This window comes from Stenella coeruleoalba, assembly GCF_951394435.1.
Source record: "Stenella coeruleoalba genome assembly, chromosome: 2".
Lineage (NCBI taxonomy): Eukaryota > Metazoa > Chordata > Mammalia > Artiodactyla > Delphinidae > Stenella > Stenella coeruleoalba.
The window spans coordinates 60,098,949-60,125,773 of record NC_137147.1 but is presented as its reverse complement, the minus strand read 5'-3'; the positions used below and the strand labels follow the sequence as shown (position 1 = coordinate 60,125,773).

The window sequence follows — 26,825 nt, the reverse complement described above, 5'->3', positions numbered from 1 at the left end:
GCTGAATCATTTTATGATTTCATTAGATTTCCCATAGTAGAAGCTACCAAGTGAGCGGGAATTGTAATAAACAAGACTACTCTTCTCTAGTGAAAAGGATTACATGACTATAAGTCAAAAGAACTGCATTCTACTCTCTGCAGCACCACTTAAAAACCACCTGACCTGGGCAAGTTCTTAATTTCCTCATCTGTAAATTAGAGATAGTGGTACCTCAATGCATTGATAAGAGTTTTAAATGAAATGCCATATCTATTATTCCACTTGGGTTGGCATAAAAAAACACAAGTTGCGCTACTTAAATACCAGAGATTTATTTTCTTACAGTTCTGGAGGCTAGAAAATCCAAGACCAAGGACCAGCGGGGTTGGGTTCTGGTGAAAGCTCTCTTCCTGGCTTGCCAGAGGGCTGCCTTCTCACTGTATCCTCACATGGCTGAGAAAGAGCCCTGGTGACACCAGCCCTATCAGATCAGGGCCCCACCCTTATGACCTCATTTAACTTTTATCACCTCTTCATATGCCCTGTCTTCAAATACAATCACATTGAGGGGTAGGTTTTCAATATATGAATTTTGGGGGACACAACGGAATTCCTAGCATCATATATGAAAATTCTTTGTAGATACATACTACTAATGTCTAATAAGAATAAGGATCTGTAGCTAAATAGTCCTTCTAATGTTTGTGGGACTACCCAAAGTTATAACGTTTTTGAAGGACTGTTTAGCAATATCCATTAAAATGTAAAGTGTTCATACCTTTTGAACCAGTATTTGCACTTTAAAAATTTCTACTCCCGAAGCACTCTTAGAATTACACAAAGATATATGTATGGAATAGTCATTTAAATATTGTTGAAAAATGGAAACGATCAATAAACAAATAATTTAATATGTTATAGTAGATCATACAATGAACATTTTATGTGTGATATATACCCAGAATATGAAATATTATATATCCGTTAAAACTATAAACACTGACATGAAAGGATGTTCAAGATCTGTTAGAGAATAAAGAAGTGCAAGTTGCAAATTTTCTATAGTATGATTGCTTTTTTGGGTAAAAAATATATTTTGGAGGTATTATACATTAAACTGTTTATACTGGCTTTCTTTGAGTGGTTTGGAATTCCAGGAGACTTTCACTTTCCAAGTTACACTTTTCTCTAATTTTTAATTTCATTTTAAGGACATATATTACCTTTGTTTTAAGAAAATAAAAGATTAAGAGACTGTAAACTATCTCTAGCTCAGACTCTATCAAATCTTCAGTTTATATTTGAAATACGTTTAAAATTAATTTTTATTTTTATTGACAAATAAATGTATGTAGTTTAAACAATTACAAAGCTTATTACGAAAAACAGAAGTCCCTGGCTTTGCCCCTTCCTACTCTTGGTCACCTGGGGAAAATTTATTCTACTATGTCAGCAGTTTCACTGCATATTTACCTATGTGTTATGAAATAACATGCATATATTGATATTTGTTGATGGCTTCATTTTGGACATTATCTGCTGATTTTCATCCACAGAAATTTTAAACTTCTGTCTTTGCTTTTTGCCTCCCCCTCCCCCAAAATTACTCCCCAGCCTGTCACTTTATGGATATCACAACTTTGGCTTAATTAATATTCAGGGTTTACATTAGTATTACTATGTCAATATTGTTCATAGTTGAGCTACATACTCCTGTATTCCTGTAGTTACTAATTACCTTATATTTTGTCTGTTTAGTTTCCTATGCAAGTATCATTATTTCATTCCCAAATTTTTCCTTCAGAGTTCTAAAATTCCTATCAATATGGTCAAACACAACAGATAATGTATTAGTTTTATTTTAAGTGGTGTCATCTCTCCTGGTTTGTCATACAGAAAGCCAGTAGATAGCAGTGTTTGGAGAGCTAATTCTCATGAAATAGTAACAAATTTCCCCCTTGCCTTTTTCTTTAACTTTCGGTCCTTTCCTCTGGGCACCTAGGTCATTCTGTTCTCATTTTCTCAGGTAAAAAAATGACAGCAAAAAGGTAGAAGAGGAAGAGGAGTCTTTTCCTGACTTTGAATTCCAAAGTTTATACCCTGAGGAAATGAAAAGGGCTTATGGTATGTAAATCAAAATATTTTGGATAAAACCCCAAGAGTAAGAGACAAATGTCCCCAACTCCACTCCTCCTGCCAGACTAAAAGTCAGAGGAGAAATGATGGAAGAGAGGAGTCTGGGGTGACTGGGACTGAGGACATAGCAGAGTCAGTGTTGACTGATGGCCTATTGTCCACTCCTATGGGCACTTCAGACCCCCACGCATCAGGCTTAAGTTAACAATTCTTTTATCAGTTCCTGGTGAGAACATTCCTCAACAGCAGCCAGCATATCTTCCACAGAACACCCCAGGTGTGAGATGCCTGTGACTTTGTAAACCCCCCCCCCCCCCCCGCCCCCAACTCCCAATGACACAGGACACTTGCAAACCTCAGAAGAGCTTGGGATCTGGATTCCTAGCACTTGGTGGTGCTGAACAAAACCAGCTTGATCTTCTTCATGACTTGGGTCAGTGCAAAAGCACAGTCGTATTATAAGTGCAAATGCTTTAGGACAAATCGAACTGTTATATAGGCTGTCTGTTAAAATTGTTGAACCAATGAGTTAGAGAATAAATGTAATGAAAAGCTCCCATAATGGCCCAGTGGAAGGAACAAGAAGCCTAAATTCAGGCAAGTCAATTAATTACTGTACCTGATTTCTCATCTGTAAAATGAGGCGAGCAATAGCTTTCTACTTCTTAGAATGGTTCTTTAGCTGTGGTGTAAGTAAAAGCATATTGAAACTTTAAATGCATAACACTAGATATTATTTTATATATATGCCAAATATTTGACCCATTCACTGATTTCATAATTCAGCAAACATAAGTAGGGTATAGACACTAAATTTGAGCAGAACAGCAAGAGCATATTTTCACAAGTAAGCCCATTATTAGTATTGCAGCATTTCATTTTGCAGCAGTATTTCATATTGCCTCTCCAAGTGATTACACCTGAGAAAGGTCACTCAAATGTTACATATTAATTCTAAATACTTCTCTAGGCTATTTAATCTGTATTTCAAACTCAGTGCCTACTTGTCAAAAATAATCTGTAAACACTGATCAAGCCTCTGTGAGTACCATTGCATGCTTGTCACCCACAAAGCAAGTTATGAGACCTTGTCCTGTCACCTGAAAGCATTCAATCTGACCATGACTGAGTGCCAATTTTAATAGTAGAGGATCTCCATGAGTCTAAACTTAAATAATATCATGGTGCCTTACGAAAAGCAAACAGTAAATTTTTAGGGATAATTGTTCTCATCCACTGTAGCTCTCTTCTTTGACAATGGGAAAGAAAGCAGAGAAGGGAAAGCTACTTACAGAAGAATTCCAATTAATAAATATAGGAGGAATGAGGAAAATAGAAAGTCATCACTAGGCAAACATAACTGTTGCAGGGAAGGTCCACAGATGGATGCCAAATGGAAGTTTGAGGAGAAACTATATTTGCATAACCTCTAAGGGCAAGCTGGGTGAAGGGTATATGGGAACTCTCTGAACTGTTTTTTGGGGGTTTTTTGCAACTTTTATGTAAGTCTGAAATCTTTTCAAAGTAAAAATAATTAAAAGTATGGAAGAAATTTGTATTATAAATTTCCATACCCCAAACATCTTTTTTTGGTTTCTTAATTTTACTTTAAAACTCATGCTTCATCCCTTGTTGACCTACAACAGCATTCACCTTCCTTACACAAATCTTCCATATTGTTTCCATAGTTGCTCTGAAGTCCTCCCCACTTACCTTCTAGTACCAGTAGAGGACTGTAAACATTCAAGAAAGACTTATTCAGGTATGTCTTGAATATCTACTATTTTCATGGAAGTGTGCTAACAGCTGCAAGGGACTAAAACTCAGTCTATAATCCAGTCCTTCCCTCGAGGAGGTAATAAACATGTTGGGAAGATAATAGTATGCACATGAAAGAATAAAATAGCAACTTGTGAAATTATGTATGGTCATGCTTTATTTTCATGGTATTAGTTACAGGAGTTGATAGAGACAGAGAAAAGTGACACATTCATGAATAAGAGCAAGCTGGACCTAAAAAATATGTAGGTCTTGTATGGTGAGTGGATACAGAGAGTGTGTACAGTCTTTGTGGGAAGCAGTCATAAGACCCCTCTGAATGGGGTGGAAAATTTGAGGTGATGAGAAGAGGAATGGGCCCAGATAGAGCTGAGCCAGATCACAGAGGGTTGTGAAAGCTAGACTGAAGAGTTTTTGGTCCAGACAGAAAAGGGAGGCTATTTCAAGGACTTTGTTAGGGTCAAATTACTTTTCGAGCACAAATGTAAACATGTATGGTGGATCTCAAGCCAGAACCAGCTCCATTTTGAAAATCGTATATCTAATAATGGAACTTTGAGAAATCTTTTCTGAAATGCAAATTAAATTGTCCTCGTCTTCTCCACCCTACCCCACCCTCTTTCTCCCTAAAACATTCTAGAGGTTTCCTTTTACTTTTAGGATAAAGACCAAAATCCTGAGCATGGCTTTAGGAGATTGGACCCCTCCCCATATGCCTAGATTTCTCTGTACCCTATTCCCCTCAAGGCTTGCCTTCTTTTGCTTCCTTCAGAGCTCTCTTCTGTTACAGTTTGCATACGCTCTTCCCTTTGATTCATCCTTATCTCTTGACTAGTTTACTCCTTTTCATCCTTCAGATATCAGTTCAACACCCCAGTGATCACCTCCAATGCAGAAACCTTACTCTCTGCTCTGAATGGAATTATTCATAATACCAAGTATCTCAGTCTGTAAAACTGTCAACATTTGTGTATTTACAATATGGATTATTTGATTTAATTATGTGATTATTTGATTAATGCCTTTTTCCCTCATCAGACTGCAGACTTCTGAAGGCAGAGACTATTTTCATCTGTGTTTCCCATTGTATCTCCTTTCTCTTGCATATAATAGGTACTCAATAAGAATTTGCTGAATAAATAAGGAAACAAAAATATTAAAATACATTCACTTTCTCCATTCCTAAGACACTATTCTATTCCAATGATATGATCTTCTGAATCATGAGAAAAATGTTCTATCTCAACTTTGAAATTATAAAACAGGGAACTGTGCTCAATATTATGTAACAATCTAAATGGGAAAAGAATTTGAAAAAGAATAGATACATGTGTATGTATAACTGAATCACTTTGCTGTACACCTGAAACAAACACAACAGTGTTAATCAACCATACTCCAATATAAAATAAAAAGTTAAAAAAAAGAAATTGTAGTATAGTCCCAGTATTTTATAACTTTTGGAATGTGGGCTCTAAAAGCGTTATTCAGATGATTACACTGGATTGAATTACTAGAGCTTAAATAGAACTTGTTGATCAACAGATCGATATCCATGTTCAGGGCACTTTACTGAGCACTGTGAATTATTCCAAGCTAAATAATATATGGTTTCTTCCTAGCTTATAAGCAAGTAGGGGATAAAGCTACCTATATTATATGATAGACAGTGAGGGTGCTAAGTACTATAGAAAGATGGAAAGGGGAAGAGTTATTCTGACTGAAGGAATCTGACAAGGCAATAGTGAAAAATAACATTTGAGTCAGGTCTCGAAGGATAGATGTGCTTTTGACAGCCACACTTTGGGAAGATAAAAATTCCAGGCAGAAGGAAAATAATAACTAAAACTACAAAGCACAAAAAGTGTAGAGCACTGTAGCAGAAAGGCAAGAGGGGATAGAGCAGAGGGTGAGTGGGCTGCAAGTACGTTGTGATAGGGAATAGATTAGGAAAGTGAGGTTTGAACTAATAATATGCTACACAGTTGGTACATATTTTGATGGGTAATGAGCAGTGACCAAGGATAATGAACAGGGAAGTGCCACAGTCACATGTGTGGGGTCCAGTGGTAATGTGATGTGATAGATTAGAAGAGAGCTCTACAGATTAAAGAGGGTGGGAGACCAGTGGCAAGGAGAAGAGAAATTTACAAGGGCCTGGGGGAAGCTAAGCAGGACCTGACTGGGTTAAGTAGCCATGGAAAAAGAGAGGATAGTTGACGGAAGCATTCAGAATGTGGAAAGAATAAGATTCAGCAAACATTTAATATGAAAATTGAAGAATAGAAAGTTGGAAAGTTTTGATCTCATGGCTTAACTGATAATTTAACTAAATGCAAAACTAGTAGTGAGAACAGGTTGGTAAGAGTAACCTGTTCTTGCTGCCTTAAATCTTCTTGTAATAGTAATATTTTTAATATTATCCAAATCTCTTGATGGTGAGTAATTACATCATTCACATTTTTACATTATCTAATAATGTATTTGTCTGTAACTTTTGTTCATACTTGTCAGCTGTTGAGTCTTTTCTGATTTAAAATCCTGCAGAATTTATTGGTATTTATTCCTTTGCATGACTCCTTTTCACTGCCTCATTTTTCTAGTTGTCTGATTTTATTTATAGCAAAACATGATTATGCTTTACATGTGGATCAGAGGATAACACTTTCTTTCTGCTGTCTGAAACCCTCTCACTTCCATTATTCTTTGAGCAATTCAACCCAATGGATGCTGAGTTTTTTAAAATATGTATTTATTTATTTACTTATTATTGAAGTATAATTGACTTACAATATTATATTACTTTCAGGTATAAAGCATAGTGATTCAATGTTTTTATAAATTATACTTCATTTAAAGTTATTACAAAATAATGGCTCTATTTCCCTGTGCTGTACAATATCCTTGTTGCTTATCTATTTTATACACGGTAGTTTGTATCTCTTAGTCCCCTCCCCCTATTGTGCCCTTCCCCCCTTCCCTCTCCCCACTGGTAATTGCTAGTTTGTTCTCTATGTCTGTGAGCCTGTTTCTGTTTTGTTATATACTTTTTTTTTTTTTTTAGTTTCCATGTATAAGTGAAAGCATAGAGTATTTGTCTTTGTCTGGCTTGTTTCACTAGGCATAATGCCCTTTAGGTCCATCCGTGTTACTGCAAATAGTGGACACTGATTAAGTAAGTAACTATCTGCCCAACATCCTGGGAGTCTCAGATGATTAAGGCACTACCTTCAAGGAACCCGTATAGATGTAGAACTTCAATCCCAGTTAAATATGACATGATATAGAATATTATAGCACTAGTACAAATAATTATTATAATTATTCAATAATCATAATAATAATACAAACAACAAAAGCTACCCCTTACATCTCCTTTCCTTTCATTCATTCCTTCCTTTAACAACTGTTCTGAGAGCCTCTGCCCAGTCTTTAGCCAGGAACACGATTTAGAGCAGTGAACAAACCTGAGCCAAAATGCGCTCCTGTGGAGCTTATTATAGTGAAGGAAGCTTACACTAAAAGGTAATATGCAAATAAATAAATATAACGACTGTGTAAATACAAGCTGAGGACATCTTGTGAAGCACTGGTAATAATAATAGCTATCATAGGACTAACAGCAATATTTGGTTAGATCTTAGTTCTAAGTGCAGGTACTCTGGTTCCAGAGCTAATCACTTTATATTACATTATCTACAATGACAGAAAATATATTTTCTCAGGTGGGAGTATTTACTTATATAGTGTGATAAGCAAAGGCTTGTCTAAGAAGATAATGTTTAGGCTAAGACAAGGTGGATAAAAAGGCAAAATCTACACAAAGATTCAGGGCAGAGCATTTCAGGCAGAAGAAATAGGATGTATAAAACCAGAAAAGAGCTTCGTATTTTCTAGGAATAAAAAATAGGTTAGTTGGCCTTCCCTGGTGGCGCAGTGGTTGAGAGTCCGCCTGCCGATGCAGCAGGGGACACGGGTTCATGCCCCGGTCCTCGAGGATCCGACATGCCGCGAAGCGGCTCGGCCCGTGAGCCATGATCGCTGAGCCTGCGCGTCCAGAGCCTGTGCTCCGCAACGGGAGAGGCCACAGTAGTGACAGGCCCGCGTACCACACAAACAAAAATAGGTTAGTTTGAGTTGAAGATAGTGAGCCATGGGAGAAAGGATTTGGATGGGATTGAAGAAATATACAGGAACCAGATCATTCAGTAGGTCTTGTCGTATACAGAAGAGAGTTTGGCTTTTAAGAGAAATGAGAAAACATCATTTGCTATTTATATTTTTAAAGTATCCTTCTGGCTCCTATATGAAAAATGAATTAGAAAGTGCAAAAGGGGAAGTTAAAAGGGGAAGTTAAAAGATAAGTGGCAAAATCAGGATTTGAATTCAAATTGTGACTATAAAGTCAAGACTTATACAAGGCTTATATAAGACTTATACAAGACTTATACAAGACTTATACTATAAAGTCAAGACCACATTACTCTATTCCCTAAGCTGTAGTAGATTTGCAACCTGGCGGGGGGCATTGTCCTACCAGGTATCAGAGAGCCATAAATTGTACCCTTTCTTGAACTCTCCTTGCCTCTGTGACCCCCACTCTGTCCTTTTTTAGGTCTTGGGGCAGGGACATATTTAAAGGTTTTCTTGAGAAAAGAAGAAATGATGGATGTTAATGACTTTTTAGCTCATCCTTACTCTCTTCTTGTTTGAACATAACTTCCCATCTCAGCCACACTGGCATACAGTAGTGGTTTTTAGAGTATATAATTTAAAGTAGCTTTTATAGTACATAATTAATTGCCTGGTGGGGTGCCGGTGATCAAAATGCAAATATGTGACTCACACCCCCAGAGATTCTGATTCAGTATAACTGAATTGGGGCATTTTAAATAAGCACTCCAGTTAATTCTGAGCCAGATGATCCAAAGACTACATTGTAAGGCACCGGTTTATGGTGAATAGGTTTAAGATTTTATCCCAAGCATAGAATGATGACATGGACATATCGATTCTGTTAATATTATCAACATTAGAAGCCATCAATTGCAAGTAACCCCAGAATTTAGTAGCCTATATATTTTTGGTAGACATCACTCCCCAGTGCAATATAATACAATACACGGATCATCAATTTGATCCCTTTCTTCAAGCAAGAGACCAAAAAATTTATATAAACAATTTCCTGACTGGTCAGTCCCCATGTGGGCTAAATATATCATGCAGATTAATGATAGAAGGGTTTTTCCAGCTGGGTAGAAACAGAATATTGCCTTCCCAATATTAATACAGGGTTACATACAAGATTCAAGTAATTATTGCCCAATAACTCTTTTGGAGGTAGTTTTGTAATATAGACAGGACAAAGAAGTAAATAAAAAATGAAAGTGAATCAAACTTCTTCACTACACATCTTGTACAAAATAATTACTAACCTATATAAGTGGTTATTTAAAAGGCAATAATAATAGCCAATAAGATGAATCACAATTATAAGTCATTCTAAAAATCAGCACCCTAATTATATTTTGGAGTCATATTCTGAAGAACACTCTTTACTGTAGGAGTCACCCAGCTTGCTCCTTATAGCTGTGCCTTTTGTAAAAATGGCGTACATCATTAGTGATTTTCCTGCCATCTTAAATCTTTTCCATGGTTAATATCATGCATAATTAGGCCTTAGGACATCTAAAATATACTGACTTTTTATCTTTTACATTGGTCTTAACTAGTCTGCATTTTACATTCTCTAAATGAATGAGGTAAAGAATCAGGACACATGTCTGTTCTATGATGCTCAAAATTGCTAATTGTTAGAGAAATGCAAATCAAAACTTCAGTGAAGTATCACCTCACACTGGTCAGAATGGCCATCATGAAAAAGCCTACAAACAATAAATGCTGGAGAGGGTGTGGAGAAAAGGGAACTCTCCTACACTGTTGGGAATGTAAATTGGTACAGCAACTATGGAGAACAGTATAGAGGTTCCTTAAAATACCAAAAGTAGAGCTACCATATGATCCAGCAATCCCACTCCAAGACATATATCCAGAGAAAACCATAATTTGAAAAAATACATGCACCCCAATGTTCATAGCAGCACTATTTACAATAGCCAAGACATAGAAGTAACCTAAATGTCCATCAACAGAGGAATGGATAAAGAAGATGTGGTGCATATATACAATGGAATATTACCCAGCCATAAAAAAGAATGAAATAATGCCATTTGCAGCAATATGGATGGGCCTAGAGATTATCATACTAAGTGAAGTAAGTCAGAGAAAGACAAATATCATATGATATCACTTATATGTGGAATCTAAAAAGATGATACAAGTGAACTTATTTACAAAACAGAAACAGACTCATGGACTTTGAAAACAAACTTATGGTTACCACAGGGGAAAGGTTGGAGGGGAGGGATAAATTAGGAGTTTGGGATTAACATATATACACCACTATATATAATATTGATAATCAACAAGGACCTACTGTATAGCCCAAGGAACTCTACTCAGTATTCTGTAATAACCTATATGGGAAAAGAATCTGAAAAAGAATAGATATATGTATAAATGAATCACTTTGCTGTACACCTAAACCTAACACAACATTGTAAATCAGCTATACCCCAATATAAAATAAAAATTAAAAACAAAAAAAGAATCAGGACATGTGTCTGTTCAGGACCAGTTCTGATTTTGTGTCAGCTCCAAACTGGTCTCTTGAGAACAGCAATATTACTCCCAAATCTTAATAGTCTCAGTTACAACAAATATATAATAACTGAAAGATATCTCAGTATATGCTCTATAGAGGCAGGATTTTATTAACCAAATTTACAGATGGTTTTAAGAATTACTCATATATTTCATGAAAAAAGTATTCATTGAGCACCTAGTAAGTATCAGGCACTATTCTACGCTCTGGGGCAACAGAGATAAAAAAAAAAGAAAGTGTTTCTGCTCCTGGAAATTACACACTAGGCAGTGAGATATACAATATATAGAAAAACAAGTATAATATGATAGATAAGTACAATGCAGGAAAATGAAGGTTAGGGGAATGGAATGTGACAAAAGTGGTCAAGGATGACCTCTCTAGAGATGACAACATGTATGCAGACACTTGAATGAAGTAGACAGTGAGCTATTCAATTATCTGGGGGTGAGAAATCTAGGCAGAGGAAATAGCAAATGAAGAGGCCCTAGATAGGAACATAACTGGTACATCTGAGAAACAGATAGGAGGATAACAAGGGGAAGATTAATAGAAGATGGGATTGGAGAAGTAGCAGGAACCAGGTTGTATAGGGCCTCAAATTGCCTTGGTAAGTAAGGACTCTGAGTAATATGAGAAGTGTGGTCGATTAAAAATGGCCAAATATTATTTGCTAATCCCTCCATTGAGAGGTGGAGTCTAATTCCCTCCCCTTGAATCTGGGCTGGCCGTAGTGACTTGTTTAACTAATAGAATGCAGCAGAAGTGATATTTGGAAACAAAAATGGGTCATAATAAGTCTTGAAACTTCCACCCAGGTATCTTGGAACCTACCAGCTGCCATATAAGGAGTCTGACAACTCTGAGATCACCAGGCTGTGAGGAAGTCCAAGCTAATCATGCAGAGAGCTCTGTAGGGAGAGAAACATAAGATGAAGTCCAGCCAGCCCAGCTGTTCCATCCATTCCAGCCTAGCTACCAGATATGAGTAAGGAAGTCATCTGGGTCAATCCGACCTCAACAGATGTCAGATGAAGAAGAACCAAGGCCCCAGACATATGGCCCTAGCAGAGCTGTTCTAGCCACTTCCAGCCATTCAAATGGCCACAGCTGCGGCTCACTAGGGAGCAAAGGTGAACAATCTCCACTGTGCCTTTTACCATTTCTTGACTTACAGATCATGAACATAATAAAATGGTAGCTATTTTATACCTCTAATGCTTGGATGATCGATTTTGCAGCAATAGATGACCGGCACAGGATAGATGAGAACAGGAAAATGTAAACTTGATCTATACTCTAAAAGGATGCCTCTAGCCACTGAGTGGGATCTAGACTTTCAGGAGAACAAGAACGAAAATAGGATGATCAGTTAATTCAACTAAAATTGAAGCAAGAGAAAATAGTGATTTGGATTAAAATAGTGGCATAGGAAACAGTAAGAAGTGTTTGAACTTGAGATACATTGTGAAGATACTTGACAAGGGCTTCCCTGGTGGTGCAGTGGTAGAGAGTCTGCCTGCTGATACAGGGGACACGGGTTCGTGCCCTGGTCTGGGAAGATCCCACATGCCGAGGGGCGGCTGGGCCCGTGAGCGATGGCTGCTGAGCCTGCGCGTCCGGAGCCTGTGCTCCGCAACGGGAGAGGCCACAACAGTGAGAGGCTTACGTACCACAAGAAAAAAATAAAAAAGATAAGATGACAATATTTGTTCAAGTTACAGACAATATCTTTTTTTTTTAACATCTTTATTGAAGGATAATTGCTTTACAATGGTGTGTTAGTTTCTGCTTTATAACAAAGTGAATCAGTTATACATATACATTTGTTCCCATATCTCTTCCCCCTTGCGTCTCCCTCCCTCCCACACTCCCTATCCCACCCCTGTAGGTGGTCATGAACCGAGCTGATCTCCCTGTGCTATGCAGCTGCTTCCCACTAGCTATCTATTTTACGTTTGGTAGTGTATATATGTCCATGCCACTCTCTCACTTTGTCATAGCTTACACTTCCCACTCCCCATGTCCTCAAGTCCGTTCTCCAGTAGGTCTGTGCTTTATTCCCATCTTACCCCTAGGTTCTTCATGACCCCTTTTTTTTTTTCTTAGATTCCATATATATATGTGTTAGCATACGGTATTTGTTTTTCTCTTTCTGACTTACTTCACTCTGTATGACAGACTCTAGGTCCATCCACCTCACTACAAATAAATCAATTTCGTTTCTTTTTATGGCTGAGTAATATTCCATTGTATATATGTGCCACGTCTTCTTTATCCATTCATCTGATGATGGACACTTAGGTTGCTTCCATGTCCTGGCTATTGTAAATAGAGCTGCAATGAACATTTTGGTACATGACTCTTTTTGAATTATGGTTCTCTCAGGGTATATGCCCAGTAGTGGGATTGCTGGTTCGTATGGTAGTTCTATTTTCAGTTTTTTAAGGAACCTCCATACTGTTCTCCATAGTGGCTGTATCAATTTACATTCCCACCAACAGTGCAAGAGGGTTCCCTTTTCTCCACACCCTCCCCAGTATTTATTGTTTCTAGATTTTTTGATGATGGCCATTCTGACCGGTGTGGGATGATATCTCATTGTAGTTTTGATTTGCATTTCTCTAATAATTAATGATGTTGAGCATCCTTTCATGTGTTTGTTGGCAATCTGTATATCTTCTTTGGAGAAATGTCATTTTAGGTCTTCTGCCCATTTTTGGATTGGGTTGTTTGTTTTTCTGTTATTGAGCTGCATGAGCTGCTTATAAATTTTGGAGATTAATACTTTGTCAGTTGCTTCCTTTGCAAATATTTTCTCCCATTCTGAGAGTTGTCTTTTGGTCTTGTTTATGGTTTCCTTTGCTGTGAAAAAGGTTTTAAGTTTCATTAGGTCCCATTTGTTTATTTTTGTTTTTATTTCCATTTCTCTAGGAGATGGGGCAAAAAGGATCTTGCTGTGATATGTCATAGAGTGTTCTGCTTATGTTTTCCACTAAGGGTCTGATAATGTCTGGACTTACATTTAGGTCTTTAATCCATTTTGAGTTTATTTTTGTGTATGGTGTTAGGGAGTGTTCTAATTTCATACTTTTACATGTACCTGTCCAGTTTTCCCAGTATCACTTATTGAAGAGGCTGCCTTTTCTCCACTGTATATTCTTGCCTCCTTTATCAAAGATAAGGTGACCATATGTGCATGGGTTTATCTCTGGGCTTTCTATCCTGTTCCATTGATCCATATTTCTGTTTTTGTGCCAGTGCCATACTGTCTTGATGACTGTAGCTCTCTATATAGTCTAAAGTCAGGGAGCCTGATTCCTCCAGCTCCGTTCTACTTTCTCAAGATTGTTTTGGCTCTTCGTGGTCTTTTGTGTTTCCATACAAATTGTGAAATTTTTTTGTTCTAGTTCTGTGAAAAATGCCAGTGGTAGTTTGATAGGGATTGCACTGAATCTGTAGATTGCTTTGGGTAGTAGAGTCATTTTCACAATGTTGATTCTTCCAATCCAAGAACATGGTATATCTCTCCGTCTATTTGTATCATCTTTAATTTCTTTCATCAGTGTCTTATAATTTTCTGCATACAGGTCTTTTGTCTCCTTAGGTAGGTTTATTACTAGATATTTTGTTCTTTTTGTTGCAATGGTAAATGGCAGTGTTTTCTTAATTTCACTTTCAGATTTTTCATCTTCAGTGTATAGGAATGCAAGAGATTTCTGTGCATTAATTTTGTATCCTGCTGCTTTACCAAATTCATTGATTAGCTCTAGCAGTTTTCTGGTAGTGTCTGTAGGATTCTGTATGTATAGCATCATGTCATCTGCAAACAGTGACAGCTTTACTTCTTCTTTTCTGATTTGGATTCCTTTTATTTCCTTTTCTTCTCTGATTGCTGTGGCTAAAACTTCCAAAACTATGTTGAATAAGAGCGGTGAGAGTGGGCAACCTTGTCTTGTTCCTGATCTTAGTGGAAGTGCTTTCAGTTTTTCACCATTGGGGATGATGTTGGCTGTGGGTTTGTCATATGTGGCCTTTATTATGTTGAGGAAAGTTCCCTCTATGCCTACTTTCTGGAGGGTTTTTATCATAAATGGGTGTTGAATTTGTCGAAAGCTTTCTCTGCATCTATTGAAATGATCATATGGTGTTTCTCCTTCAGTTTGTTAATATGGTGTATCACGTTGATTGATTTGCATATATTGAAGAATCCTTGCATTCCTGGAATAAACCCTACTTGGTCATGGTGTATGATCCTTTTAATGTGCTGTTGGATTCTGTTTGCTAGTATTTTATTGAGGATTTTTGCATATATGTTCATCAGTGATATTGACCTGCAGTTTTCTTTCTTTGTGACATCTTTGTCTGGTTTTGGTATCAGGATGATGGTAGCCTCATAGAATGAGTTGGGGAGTGTTACTCCCTCTGCTATATATTGGAAGAGTTTGAGAAGGATAGGTGTTAGCTCTTCTCTAAATGTTTGATAGAATTCGCCTGTGAAGCCATCTGGTCCAGGGCTTTTGTTTGTTTGAAAATTCTTAATCACAGTTTCAATTTCAGTGCTTGTGATTGGTCTGTTCATATTTTCTATTTCTTCCTGGTTCAGTCTCAGCATGTTGTGCATTTCTAAGAGTTTGTCCATTTTTTCCAGGTTGTCCATTTTATTGGCATAGAGTTGCTTGTGGTAACTCTACAAGCTTGATCCTTGGTATTTCTGCAGTGTCATTTGTTACTTCTCCTTTTTCATTGGAGAGTCTTGATTTGAGTCTTCTCCCTTTTTTTCTTGATTTGAGTCTTCTCCCTTTTTTTCTTGATGAGTCTGTCTAATGGTTTATCAATTTTGTTTATCTTCTCAAAGAACCAGGTTTTAGGTTTATTGATCTTTGCTATCATTTCCTTCACTTCTTTTTCATTTATTTCTATTCTGATCTTCATGATTTCTTTCCTTCTGCTAACTGTGGGGTTTTTTTGTTCTTCTCTCTCTAATTGCTTTAGGTGCAAGGTTAGGTTGTTTATTTGAGATGTTTCCTGTTTCTTAAGGTAGGATTGTAATGCTATAAACTTCCCTCTTAGAACTGCTTTTGCTGCATCCCATAAGTTTTGGGTCCTCGTGTCTCCATTGTCATTTGTTTCTAGGTATTTTTTGATTTCCTCTTTGATTTCTTCAGTGACCACTTGGTTATTAAGTAGTGTATTGTTTAGCCTCCATGTGTTTTTATTTTTTAAAGATCTTTTCCTGTAATTGATATCTAGTCTCATAGCGTTGTGGTCGGAAAAGATACTCGATATGATTTCAATTTTCTTAATTTTACCAAAGCTTGATTTGTGACCCAAGATATGATCTATCCTGGAGAATGTTCCATGAACACTTGAGAAAAATGTGTATTCTGTTGTTTTTGGATGGAACGTCCCATTAATATCAATTAAGTCCATCTTGTTTAATGTATCATTTAAAGCTTGTGTTTCCTTATTTATTTTCATTTTGGATGATCTGTCCATTGGTGAAAGTGGGGTGTTAAAGTCCCCTACTATGATTGTGTTACTGTCAATTTCCCCTTTTATGGCTGTTAGCAGTTGCCTTATGTATTGAGGTGCTCCTATGTTGGGTGCATAAATATTTACAATTGTTATATCTTCTTCTTGGATTGATCCCTTGATCATTATGTAGTGTCCTTCTTTGTCTCTTGTAATAGTCTTTATGTTAAAGTCTATTTTTTCTGATATGAGAATTGCTACCCCAGCTTTCTTTTGATTTCCATTTGCATGGAATATCTTTTTCCATCCCCTCACTTTCAGTCTGTATGCGTCCCCAGGTCTGAAGTGGGTCTCTCATAGACAGCATATATATGGGTCTTGGTTTTGTATCCATTCAGCCATTCTGTGTGTTTTGGTGAGAGCATTTAATCCATTTACATTTAAGGTAATTATCAGTATGTATGTTCCTATTCCCATTTTCTTAATTGTTTTGGGTTTGTTATTGTAGGTCTTTTCCTTCTCTTGTGTTTCTTGCCTAGAGAAGTTCCGTTAGCATATGTTGTAAAGCTTATTTGGTAGTGCTGAACTCTCTCAGCTTTTGCTTGTCTGTAAAGGTTTTAATTTCTCCATCAAATCTGAATGAGATCCTTGCTGGGTAAAGTAATCTTGGTAGTAGGTTTTTGTCCTTCCTCACTTAAAATATGTCCTGCCACTCCCTTCTGGCTTGCAGAGTTTTTGCTGAAAGACCAGCTGTTAACCTTATGGGGATTCCCTTGTGTGTTATTTGTTGTTTTTCCCTTGCTGCTTTTAATATGTTTTCTTTGTATTTAATTTTTGATAGTTTGATTAATATGTGTCTTGGCGTGTTTCTCCTTAGATTTATCCTGTATGGGACTCTCTGTGCTTCCTGTACTTGAACTATTTCCTTTCCCATATTAGGGAAGTTTTCAACTATAATCTCTTCAAATATTTTCTCAATCCCTTTCTTTTTCTCTTCTTCTTCTGGGACTCCTATAATTCAAATGTTGTTGCGCTTAATGTCGTCCCAGAGGTTTCTGAGACTGTCCTCAGTTCTTTTCATTCTTTTTTCTTTATTCTGCTCTGCAGTACTTATTTCCATTATTTTATCTTCCAGGTCACTTATCCGTTCTTCTGCCTCTGTTATTCTGCTATTGATCCCTTCTAGAGTATTTTTAATTTCATTTACTGTGTTGTTCATCGTTATTTGTTTCCTCTTTAATTCTTCTAGGTCCTTGTTAAATGTTTCTTCCATTTTGTCTTTTCTATTTCCAAGATTTTGGATCATCTTTACTATCATTATTCTGAATTCTTTTTCAGGTAGACTGCCTATTTCCTCTTCATTTTTTAGGTCTGGTGCATTTTTACCTTGCTCCTTCGTCTGCTGTGTGTTTTTCTGTCTTCTCATTTTGCTTATCTTACTGTGTTTGGGGTCTCCTTTTCACAGGCTGCAGGTTCGTAGTTCCTGTTGTTTTTGGTCTGTCCCCAGTGGCTAAGGTTGGTTCAGTGGGTTGTGTAGGCTTACTGGTGGAGGGGACTGGTGCCTGTGTTCTGGTGGATGAGGCTGGATCTTGTCTTTCTGGTGGGCAAGTCCATGTCTGGTGGTTGTTTTGGGGTGTCTGTGGACTAATGATTTTAGGCAGCCTCTCTGCTAATGGATGGAGCTGTGTTCCTGTCTTGCTAGTTGTTTGGCATAGGGTGTCCAGCACTGTTGCTTGCTGGTCGGTGAGTGAAGCTGGGTCGTGGTGTTGAGATGGAGATCTCTGGGAGATTTTCGCTGTTTGGTATTACGTGGAGCTGGGAGGTCTCTTGTGGACCAGTGTTGTAAACTTGGCTCTCTCTCCTCAGAGGCACAGCAGTGACTCCAGGCTGCAGCACCAAGAGCCTTTCATCCACATTGCTCAGAATAAGAGGGAGAAAAAATAGAAAGAAAGAAAGAGGATAAAATAAATTAAAATAAAATAAAGTATTTAAAATAAAAAATAATTATTAAGAAAAAAAATTTAAAAAAAAAACAACGGGCGGACAGAACGCTAGGAGATATCATGAAAGCAAAGCTATACAGACAAAGTCTCACACCGAGGCATACACATACACGCTCACAAAAGAGGAAAAGGGGAAAAAATAATATATCTTGCTCCCAAAGTCCACCTCCTCAATTTGGGATGATTCGTTGTCTATTCAGGTACTCCACAGATGCAGGGTACATCAAGTTGATTGTGGAGATTTAATGCGCTGCTCCTGAGGCTGCTGGGAGAGATTTCCCTTTCTCTTCTTTGTTCTCACAGCTCCCAGGGGCTCAGCTTTGGATTTGGACCCGCCTCTGCGTGTAGGTCACCTGAGGGGGTCTGTTCCTCCGCCCAGACAGGAAGGGGTTAAAGGAGCAGCTGATTCAGGGGTCTGGCTCACTCAGGCCGGGGGGAGGGAGGGGTACGGATGTTGGGCGAGCCTGCGGCGGCAGAGGCCAGCATGACTTTGCACCAGTCTGATGCAGGCCGTGTGTTCTCCCGGGGTAGTTGTCCCTGGATCCTGGGACCCTGGCAGTGGTGGGCTGCACAGGCTCCCGGGAGAGGAGATGTGGATAGTGACCTGTGCTCGCACACAGGCTTCTTGGTGGCTGTAGCAGCAGCCTTAGCATCTCATGCCCGTCTCTGAGGTCCGCGCTGATAGCCACGGCTTGCGCCTGTCTCTGGAGCTCCTTTAAGCAGGGCTCTTCATCCCCTCTCCTCACGCACCAGGAAACAAAGAGGGAAGAAAAAGTCTCTTGCCTCTTCGGCAGCTCCAGACTTTGTCCCGTACTCACTCCCGGCTAGCCGTGGTGCACTAACCCCTTCAGGCTGTGTTCATGCCGCCAACCCCAGTCCTCTCCCTGGGATCCAACCGAAGCCCGAGCCTCAGCTCCCAGCCCCACCCGCCGCAGCGGGTGAGCAGACTAGCCTCTTGGGCTGGTGAGTGCTGATCGGCACCGATCCTCTGTGTGGGGATCTCTTCGCTTTGCCGTCCGCACCCCTGTGGCTGCGCTCTTCTCTGCAGCTCCGAAGCTTCCGCCTCCACCACCCGATGTCTCCGCCCGCAAAGGGGCTTCCTAGTGTGTGGAAACCTTTCCTCCTTCACAGCTCCCTCCCACTGGTGCAGGTCCCGTCCCTATTCTTTTGTCTCTGTTTATTCTTTTTTCTTTTGCCCTACCCAGGTACGTGGGGAGTTTCTTGCCTTTTGGGAGGTCTGAGGTTTTCTGCCAGCGTTCATTAGGTGTTCTGTAGAAGTTGTTCCACGTGTAGATGTATTTTTTATGTATCCGTGGGGAGGAAGGTGATCTCCGTGTCTTACTCTTCCGCCATCTTCTCAAATCCACTCCTACAGACAATATCTTTATGTCAATTTCAATCTTGAAAACATTTAAAAAATATACTAATATTTCATGTATTACACTTACTTAGAAATACCCGGAGCATATGACCAATCTAAGGTCTGTTAAATAAATGAAAATATATTGAATCTTTCTTTGACTCAGAATCTGTCTGTAGGTCTGGTTAATCATTTGAAGCATCAAATAGTATCATATTTTCATTGTAGAAAGTTTTATTCACCCAGGGCTTGCCCTAGAAGCTTTTAGTGTGTGCCTTTTTTTTCTCCACAGAACTCATTTGTTAACTTTTTTCAGTTCTTTCAACAACTATTTATGAAGAGCCATCTATGGATACATTGCTAGGTATTCAAGATACAGTTGTGAACAAGAGCAGGCATAGTTTCTTTTGATGGAAGGTAGACTTTTTTTGAAGGTGGATTTTAAACAAATAACCATCCAAATAACTATGACAAATTCTGTATCCACTGTCAGGGTGATAATAGGAAGTTTTGACTTAGCAAGGTGAACAAAGGTTTTCCTCAGGAAATTGAAGAATAAGTTGAGATCTGGAAGCAAAGTCAGAGTTAATTACTGTAAAGTAATTAACTTCGCAGTGCAAGAGTACTCTAGACAGACAGAAAACCAGTGCAAATGCTGTATTGTCTAGAGCATGATATACTAATGAAACTCAAAGAAGAACTCTCCAACCTCTGCAATTTGGTCTTCTCACTGAAACTAGAATGATCTTTCTGAAATCTAAACATGGAATCTCCTACTTGTCTCTTAAAATGCTAGATGGCTTATCCTCCTAAGTGCAACACAGATGGTGATTCCATTTACTGCTTTCAGAAGCTTTGGAAGAGACAAAATAAGTTAAGTTTTGGGGAGAAGAAAATGAGTTAAGTTTTGGACATATTGGATTTAAGATGCTTTTGAGACATGCTAATGGATATGTCAAAAGTGAATTAGATATATGGGTAGGAAGGCCTGTCTGGAGATGTGTAAGTTATCAGTCTATAAGAGATACTCAAATGGCATGGACGAGCACTCTCACAGAGAGATCATGAAAAAAGAGGAGACTGAGGACCACACTTTAAGAAACCCCAGTGGAGAAAAATATACATCTAAGAAAGAGACAAATAGAAGTTGCCAAAGAGGTAAGAGAAAAACCTGGGGACTATAGTACCATAAAGGCCGAGGGAAGACAATCTTTCAAGCAGATGTGCATGGTTGACTACATGGGACACAGATGAGGGTCAAGAAAGCTAAACAATTTTTTGGATTTAGGACACATAGGGAGTAACGGGTGGTATAAGGAAAGAACATTGTTCTTGAAATACAAGAACTGATATCTGTCACCTGTACCACTAGACAGACCTGTTGGCCTGTTTATCCATCTTCTCTGTGCTTCATTTTTTCATGTAGAGCCTCTTGAGCCCTTTCCCAGATTTACTTACAGATCCAGCAACAACTTATTGAACTCCATGAATTATAAAACATATGCTGATCTCCTTAAAGTTTTCAACTATAACTTCCTTAAGAAACATAGTTAAGCAAGTAAACACATGAAAATATATTCAACATAATTGGCCATTAAGGAATACAAATTATAAACACAATGGGATACCACTACACACCTATAAGAATGGCTAAAATTAAAAATAGCAATAGGGCTTCCCTGGTGGCGCAGTGGTTGAGAGTCCGCCTGCCGATGCAGGGGACATGGGTTAATGCCCCGGTCCGGGAAGATCCCACATGCCGCGGAGCGGCTGGGCCTGTGAGCCATGGCCACTGAGCCTGTGCGTCCGGAGCCTGTGCTCCACAACGGGAGAGGCCACAACAGTGAGAGGCCCGTGTACCGCAAAAAAAAAAAAAAAAAAAAAGCAATAACACCAAATGCTGGTGAGGATGCAGAGCAACTGAATTACTCATGTATGTTGCTGGGAATATAAAATGGTACAGTCTCTGTGGAAGAAGTTTGGCAGTTTCTTAAAAAGCTAAACATGTAACTATCTTGCAACCCAGAAATTGCACTCCTGGGCATTTATACCAGAGAAAAGATGATTTATGTTCATATGAGAACCTGTACATGAATGTTTATAGCACCTTAATCTATATTTGCCCCAAACTTGAAACAACCCAGGTATTCTCCAGTGAGTGAATGATTAAACAAACCATGGTGCATTCATACCATGGGAGTATTATTCAGAAATAAAAGCAGTGAACAGTTGATACATTCAACAACTTGGATGAATATCCAGATAATTATACTGAATCAAGCTAGTGGGAAGCAGCCACACAGCACAGGGAGATTAGCTCGGTACTTTGTGACCACTTAGAGGGGTGGGATAGGGAGGGCGGGAGGGAGATGCAAGAGGGAGGAGATATGGAGATATATGTATATGTATAGCTGATTCACTTTGTTATAAAGCAGAAACTAACACACCATTGTAAAGCAATTATACTCCAATAAAGATGTTAAAAAAAAATTCAATCACAAGTGGTTACATACTATATGATCCCATTTATACCGCCTTCTTGAAGTGACAAAATTATAGAAATGGAGAACAGATTAGCAGTATCCAGGGGTTAAGGAGGGGGTGAAGGCAGGAGTGAAGTGAGTATGGCTATAAAAGGGCAATATGAGGGATCCTTGCAATGATGGAAATGTTCTATATCTTGACTATATCAATGTCAATATCCTTCTTGTGATATTGTACTTTAGTTTTGCAAGATACTATCATTGGGAAAACTATGTAAGAGGTTAACAGGATCGTTTTATATTATTTCTTACAATTGCATTTGAATCTACAATTATCTCAAAATAAAATTTTTAATTAAAAAATAAACATGTTCAGGAAAGAAACTGTGACATAAACCAACATGTCTATAAAAGAGAAACATAGATGAAATGTTACAGTATAGGGAGGGAGAACTTATTTAGATGGGGAACTTGGGAATGATTTCATGTAACAGATGGGTAGGATCTGAACATTCAAATCTAGGGGAGGACGTTCCAAGCAGAGAAAATAGTATAAGATATGAGGCCAGAAAGCTTGTGACATATTTGGAAGCCATGTTTAATTTCACTGGCGTCCCATGTTATTGTAGGACAGCAGTGAAATAAGATTGGAAAAATAGATTGCAGAGAGACTGTGGAAAGTTCTAAATGTTGTACTAAGGGATTTGTTTTTGTGTGTGTGTGTGGACCCTCTAGAGGATTTAAGGTGGGAAACAATGGCTGACATTTTGTTTTGGCATCAGAATGTTGGAAATGGTTGGGGCAGGTAAAGATATGGTAGGCAGGAAAACCAGTTGAAAAGGATGGTGATCATTTAGGAGTTTAGGTAAAGGAGTACAGTGGCAGTGGGAAGAAAGAGGTGGTTCAGACCCAAAGCTGTTTCACAGTTGTGTCTTTACCTGTACTAAGCACAGCACCTGACCCACAATGTTTAATAAATATTTGTTAAACACAAACATGAAAGGATATATAAAGAAGCATCTTTATGGATATAATAGAAGCATCCTGGGCTTCTATTTGTGGCAGTTTTACTACCTGGGATACTTGCTGTTTGAAGCCTTCAGCCTATGTAGTAGACATTTTACCTTTTCCAAAACTCTCACATCTGCCGTGAGAGTTTCAGAAATTTACTGTTTGCTCAGAATAATCCCATGTGCCCTGTTGAAGTCCATGGTGTATGACTTACTTTTTTCAAGTTGTTGATAATATATCCTGTCATTCCTGTCTACACCTTCATGGCACATGTTGAAGATCTCTTAAGTTCAGTCTCACAGTTCCTCATCTTTGAATTTAACTTCCAATGCTCTCTAGCCAAAGACCTCCGTATACACATTTGTTGTATGTTACGTTCATTATTACATTGATTATTATGAACTAACAATTTAGGTTAATTACCATAGCAGCAAGGGAAATGAAGGTGTTAGAAAAGGATTTGGGCTATGATTGAATATCTTACTAAATCTTATCTAGGAGGAAGGCAAACTAGATCCAGGCTAGCACTGTTAATTGGTAAAGCAGCAGCAGTCACTCTTTATAGGGCAACTAGCATGGGAAGCTGTACAGGACAAACCACCCAGCTTCTTTAACAAACAAATTACAAAAGAAAGAAGGGCAGGGGGAAGCCACAGTCACTCATATTGGCCAGACACGGAACGTGTTGTCACTTTTGCGGCTTGGACGATGTTCATGTTTTGCTTGTGTTCAGACATGCTGGCAGAGTGGTCTTGGTTTTTGCCTTGGTCTATCACAGCCTTGTGGAGTGGCCTTGTCTGACGTTAATGTTCTGTGAAATTGTTTATGCTTGTCAGGAGGACATCAAAGTCTTACTGTGACTGCAAATACAACTTATAACAGCACCAAAGCATGATAATACCAGGCAAGCTCCTGGGTGCCAGGGGATACTTTTATCTTTCTCACACTAAATACGCATTAATTTCTTCTCCAAATTACTGTAGTACTACATCTTACTGTGAGATTTCATTAGATGCAGCTTCCTTAGTATTAGACTACAAGTGTACTGTCTCTCCTCACAGAGAGGATAAGCATTATAGGGTAGTGACCACAGCTTAGAGCTTTTGGTCTCAATCTTGGTATTTAAAATCCTCTAGATCCAATTCCAGTAATAGATGTTTACTGTTAAGTTTTTAAATGAATGAATGAATGAATGATTTGGGCTCAAATAAAACTCATTTCAGAGTTTTTCAATTCTAAAGAATTAAAGGAAAAGAAATCAATTCTTGTTTAAATCAAATAAAAAGATGTTTTCCCTTCATATGATAAATCAAAGAAGAATTGAGGTGAAAGTAAAGTTGATCAAGTTGATGCAAATATTTGAGTGAAGAAAAGTCTTGCTAGTGCAGTTGAGACATCAGTAATAAAAATCTTCAGCTAGATATGAGGCATTATTCAATAAAAAATGGAAATAGCTTTTTTTTTTTTTTTTACCGTGCGCGGGCCTCTCACTGTTGTGGCCTCTCCCGTTGCGGAGCACAGGCTCCGGACGCGCAGGCTCAGCAGCCATGACTCACAGGCTTAGCCGCTCCGCGGCATGTGGGATCTTCCTGGACCGGGGCATGAACCTGTGTCCCCTGCATCAGCAGGTGGACTCTCAACCACTGCACCACCAGGGAAGCCCGGAAATTGCTTTTTATTTCAAAACTTGATGGAATATTTCACCTGCCAAAAAGAAAATTTATTCATTTGGATATTATCTTCTAATACACGACTAAATCTTCTCCCTTCCTCTAAATGCTAAAGTATTCACTATCTCCATGAGTTTCTGTGAATTTCAAATTTAATTCATAGATGCATAAAAATTGATGTTCCATTTTCATTTACATGTTTTTATTTACTTTCTTTTGAACTAGGTATATTCCTAACAGTTGGTAATCACTAAAATAAATACCATAAATAGAGCACTTAATAAAATCAGGGGGAAAATATATTAACATTTTTAGAGTACTGTGACTTAAAAATCTCTCTGCAAATAACTCAAAATATGGAGGTAATATCACTAGGATAATAAGTTATATCTATATATGTGTTTATACCTAGAGAGATTTTAAGGAAGTGGATCACATGATTATGGCAACTGGCAAGTCTCAAATCCATAGGGCAAGCTGGCAGACTGGAAATTGAAGTAAAATTCGATGTTGTAGTCCTAACTTTGAAGGGTGAAAACTCAGGCAGTCTGGAAGCAGAATTCTTTCTTCTTCAGGAAACAGTCTTTGCTCTTAAGGCTTTCAACTGATTGGATGAGACCCACCCATATTATGCTTTACTTAAAGCAATTTACTGTAAATGTTAAAGTTATTCATGCATTAAAAACACTTTTGCAGCAACATCTAGAGTTTGACTAAGCAACTATTTTCTATAGTCTAGGCAAATTGATACATAAGATTAAACATCACAATATATTTTTGACTACTCATTGACCTGATGCAAAAAGCTTATATTGAAAGTTTCCCTCTTGTAAAACAGTCAATTTTTAAAAAAATCAACTTTTCAGTGATATTTTAGTAGCAGATATAATCATTCTGTTGTATAGATGAGGACACAATATTTGGGGAGTTGAATGATTTGCTTGAGATCATTAGTAAGTCTGTGATGTAGCTTTTTAATAAAGAATCCAACCTTCTGTTCTCAATCCAGCATATCAAGGCCACCCTATTTCTGTGAAATCTTGGTGTGCATGACAATTCCTTACACATTTTAAATGTCTTTGGTTACCCACTGAGGCATTAACACCAGCCATCCGTAGATGCTTTCATTATAGTCCCCACCTAATGGCAGTTTTTCTCCAAGCTAACAAATGTCTTCCTACTTCTAGATAATGTAAGGGTAACCCCCATTCCCACTCTGTTAGAACATTGGACAGTCATCGTTGCTTCTTATCTCTACTTTGGCTCCTTTGATTTATGATAGTCACAATTCCTATTTTAAAGAAGAGTCAGAGAGCTAGATAGAGGGCTCTAGCAATTGGTACTTTCTCTCCTCAACTTCTACCTACCCAAATCTAGTTTCTTACTTTAATACTGTACTTTCCAAGGTTCAGATTCAGACTTCTAATGCTGTCACATGCCACGCCCCTCAATTTTGTACTTGCCGCTTATTCAATATTCCCATTGATTCTGAATCCTGTATTGGCCATTTAATAGCTTCGTGATTTTCTGAGATTCAATTTTCATCTTTTGTTAAAATATAGGCGCAAATTCTAACCTCACAAGATTTTTTTTTTTTTTTTTTTTTTTGCGGTATGCGGGCCTCTCACTGTTGTGGTCTCGCCCGTTGCGGAGCACAGGCTCCAGACGCGCAGCCTCAGCGGCCATGGCTCATGGGCCCAGCCGCTCCGCGGCATGTGGGATGTTCCCGGACCGGGGCACGAACCCGCATCCCCTGCATCGGCAGCGGACTCTCAACCACTGTGCCACCAGGGAAGACCCTCACAAGATTTTTTTAACATGATGTGTGCTATATACATACCTCCCCACAGTGTCTGGCACCTATTTGCTGTTTGATAAATGCTAATTACCTTACCACCCACTTACGATTTTCTAAATCTGCTTACATAACTCTTAATCTGCCTCTAGCCCCATATTCTCTCTTCCCTGATCAAATTGAGAAATGCCATTTTCTACAGTAGTTAGGATCACGATAATAAAGAGTGACAGGGTGAGAGTGAAAATATTATTTTGCCCCATTGTAAAGCTTTCAAGCTAATCCTGAGTGATAATGACAAGCTCTGAATGGATCCCCAATCAAATTCTACCACTTGGAGTTAGAGCAGCAGGTTGCTGTTGGGAGGTAGAGGGTTGGCTTGAAAGAAAAGTGAAATAATGAGGAAT

The 26,825-nt window shown here is 38.4% G+C and overlaps 1 long non-coding RNA gene across 1 annotated transcript in view; it reads left to right on the top strand.

Annotated features, from left to right (window-relative positions):
• Positions 1-2,011: 2,011 nt before the first annotated feature.
• The window catches only part of LOC307181768, a 212,859-nt gene continuing 188,045 nt past the window's right edge, over positions 2,012-26,825 (top strand). The window contains exons 1-2 of the long non-coding RNA XR_013827032.1: positions 2,012-2,106; positions 3,807-3,880. This is a non-coding gene — a long non-coding RNA (uncharacterized lncRNA). The remainder of the gene's footprint in view (positions 2,107-3,806; positions 3,881-26,825) is intronic.